Source organism: Magallana gigas, chromosome 9, assembly GCF_963853765.1.
Source record: "Magallana gigas chromosome 9, xbMagGiga1.1, whole genome shotgun sequence".
NCBI classification, from domain to species: Eukaryota; Metazoa; Mollusca; class Bivalvia; order Ostreida; family Ostreidae; genus Magallana; species Magallana gigas.
In genome coordinates this window covers 8,888,807-8,892,755 of record NC_088861.1, presented here as the reverse complement: position 1 = coordinate 8,892,755, position 3,949 = coordinate 8,888,807, and positions in this window count along the sequence as shown.

Here is a 3,949-nt window from a genome sequence, read left to right as displayed (position 1 = left end):
TGCAAAACTTTGCCAAATGTATTTAGTTCCTATGTGAGTAACTAAACTAAGTTTAACTATGTAGAATTAAATTTACAAATTGCAGTTAATACGGTTAGAATACAACCGCGATGAAAATGACACGATAGTAACAATGGTTATAATTAAGAGTACGCATTTAAGAAATAAGAAATCATTCTTTGAATTGTATGAGGTGACCAAATACGGTCAGGGGTGATCAAATTGAATAAAGACAGAAGGGTTTCATTATAGATTTGAACACATCAAACCGTATTTGATCACTTCATAATATCCAAAGAATTATTCCTTATTACTTATATTTATATAATTTTAAGCAATCAATTTCTTGTGTTCTAGCTACAATGTATATACATGTATTTACATTTTCAACTGTCTTCGTATATGATAACACTACGAATCGATGTCCATGTAACTCAAATAACCGTACATATAGATTATAGACATCAACAAGTGTTGTTAATATTAACATTCTATCAGGTCACTCATATGATATCAAGATACAATTATTCAGATATCTTCTTAATCTAGTCAGCTACCAGTCCCTTTCGTTTCAAATATCTCTATTTTAAAGACATTTCTTTCGTGTAACTTAAGTAGCCGTACATTAAGATTGAAAACATCTTCAAGGGTTGTTAATATCAACATTGTATCAGGTCATTCACATGATTTTACGATACAAATATTCAGATATTTTCCATAATCAAGTCAGCTACCAGTTCCTTTTGTTTCAAATAATATAGATTTGGGATATCTACGAGTGTTGTTACTTTCAACATTCTATCAGGTTATCCACATGATATTATGACAAAATTACTCTGATATCTCTTTTGATCTCGTTAGCTACTTGTGGATTTCGTTACAAATATCGCCAATTTTTTAACAGTAGTGTCCATATAACTCAATTAGCTGTACATATAGGTTAGAGATAGCTACAAGTGTTGCTCATTGCAACATTTTAATAAAGCATCCATTGATATTACGACACAATTACCCATACATTCTCTTTATCAACTACTAGTACATTCGTTTCAAATTTCTCCAGATTTATTTTTTTTGTCCTTTTAACTTTAGTAGCTGTATATATAGATTGAAGATATCTACAAGTGTTGTTAATTTCAACATTCTATTAAGTCATCCACATGATGTTTTAAAACAATATTCTTGAGGTCGCTCTTTATCTCGTAGGCTACTAGTGGGTTTTGTATCAAATATCTCTAGCTCTAGACAGTTCTAATTACCTCAAGTTGCTGTACATATAGATTAAAGATAAGTACAAGTGCTGTTAACTGCAACAATCTAATAGGTCATCAATGTTTTATCACGAAACAATGACTCAGATATCTCTTTTAATGTCTTCAGTATCCAGTGCATTTCGTTTCAAATTTCTTTATTTCGAAACAGTTCGGTCCATTTAACTCAATTAGCCATATATATATATATATATGTGTGTGTGTGTGAGTGTGTGTGTGTGTGTGTGTGTGTGTGCGTGTGTGTGTGTTTTAATCAATTAATTTTTAATAAATATGTTTGTTTCATTACTTTTGAATTTCAGTACAACATGGTATTTTTAACTTTTGAGACTTGCGCTGAGTTTATACATGTTTTTGGGTAGTGTTTGGCTTGTCTTGAAGTTCTATTTTTTGATCAAAATATGTTTGGGCAGTAATTCTGGTCAGGTGATTCTGTTGGAGGGAAGTTTCTCTTGTTCTAGTATTATTTGCTTAGGCTTTAAAGAAGGAGGGTGGATTTTTTTTATTGATTAATAGTACATGTATTTGTGGAAGTTGGCTGCTCATAAATAGGAGAGGGTGTGGTCATCACCAATGAATCGCCATTAGTGCGTGTGTCCCTGCTCCTGTCCCATTCCTGTCCCTTAAAGATCTAGGAGGCAAACTCCAAGCATTTTCATTCCGATTGAGCATGCTCCATCATTGATTTTACATTTGTTTTCTGTTTGCATTCAGTTCGAATTTGCTTTCATTTAGTTCGAATTTGTTTTCATTCAGTTTGAACTTATTATTTTCATCAGATTTTCAAATTTGATTTTGTTTTTGTTTTGTTGGACTAAAACATTGTTTATTTTGTCAATTATTTTTATTATTTCATTCTAATTTTGATTTGATTACTTTTCTTTAGGCCTACATTTGTTTGTTTACATTTGCATTTAAAAAAAAAAAAATTTTTTGTTTGCCTTAGATTTATTTATTTTTTTCTCTTATTATCCCCTTATACCCACATCCTGAAAGATAGTGGATTGAGAGTTTGAATTTTAGTGAGTTAATAATTTAAATTTATTAATTAAAATTTAAATAATAATAATTCAGGTGTATACTTCGAGACTTAGGCAGTTCTCAGTATAAGGAACTGTGATCTTTGATCTTGTATTTGGTTTGAATTTTCCATTGGTTTTTTTTAAAAGTTTGTTTGTCTGTTGTTGTCAAGGTGTGGGGTTGATTGTGTTTATAGAGGTCAGATTTGAGAGTCTTTGAATCAGTTTGTGGTCAGGTGAATTTCATCTTTCAGTCAAAGGCTATTGTCCTTTTATGATTTATCCCCTGAAACTTGCATGGTATTGATATTTTGCATGGTATGTTTATTTATGTAGCATTAATTGTATTGAATGCGTCTTGCTCACTTCTCTTGAGAATTTACATACGCGCTTAGAGTGCACTCGTGTAGAACACGACGGTTTCTTTGAATCTGAACTTCACAACTTTTACAACTTGAGATACGTCGTAAACAAAAACATGGCAGAGATAGACTCGGATGATGAAAAGAATATTATTGAAGCTCTGAAAGCTATGAAAGTTAAACCAAAAGCAGACACACCAGAAGAGTTCATGACATGAATGAATGAATTTGTTGAGAGTAAGAGAGCAGGTAAACCACCTATTCCTCCAAAACCTGTTACAGTTCCTATCCAACAACCAAGAATATCTTTCTTTTCTGGAGAAAACGCAAAGGGAGAATTAGCATTTGATCTTTGGAAGTACGAGGTAAAATGTCTAATGATGGACAAGTCATATTCCTCAGATGTTATCGGTAATGCCATCAAGAAATCATTAAGAGGGGAAGCAGGCAGAGTCGCCATGCAATTAGGACCTTCAGCAAGCATTGGTGACCTTATGGAAAAATTAGAGAATGTTTATGGCACATTAGAATTAAGGGAATGTATTTTAGTGCAGTTGTATAGTTCTAAACAACAGTCAGATGAAAGTGTTATTAAATGGGGTTGTCGATTGGAGGATATTTTAGCTAAGGCCATTGATAAGGGATTAGTTGAACAATCAAAAAGAAATTAGAAACATGTTTTGGACTGGATTAAAACAATCATTAAAAGACATTTCAGGTCATAAATATGATACCATAGGTGATATTGACAAACTTCAAGACAAGCTAAACACTACCCAAATACATGTATAAACTCAGGGCAAGTCTCAAAAGTTAAAAATACTATGTTATACTGAAATTCAAAAGTAATGAAACAAACACATTTATAAACAAATTATATGATTAAAACAGATATAACACACACACACACACACACACACACACACACACACACACACACACACACACACACACACACACACACACACACACACACACACATATATATATATATATATATATATATATATATATATATATATATATATATATATATATATATATATATATATATATATATATATATATATATATATATTATAAGAAAAGTGCCTTTTCCGTCATCACCTAACCTGGTCTCCGCTTGTAGGCGTCCTTTCAATTCTTACTATTTAGTTCTTCACATAATCCTGCGAAGGCGCGGCATATTGATAATCAATTATGAGTCATAATTTTGAGATATTTGTAACGAAATCTATCGCCAAAAAATGAAATGAAATGAAAATAAAATATCTGATCGTCGCCTATAAAGTTTGAG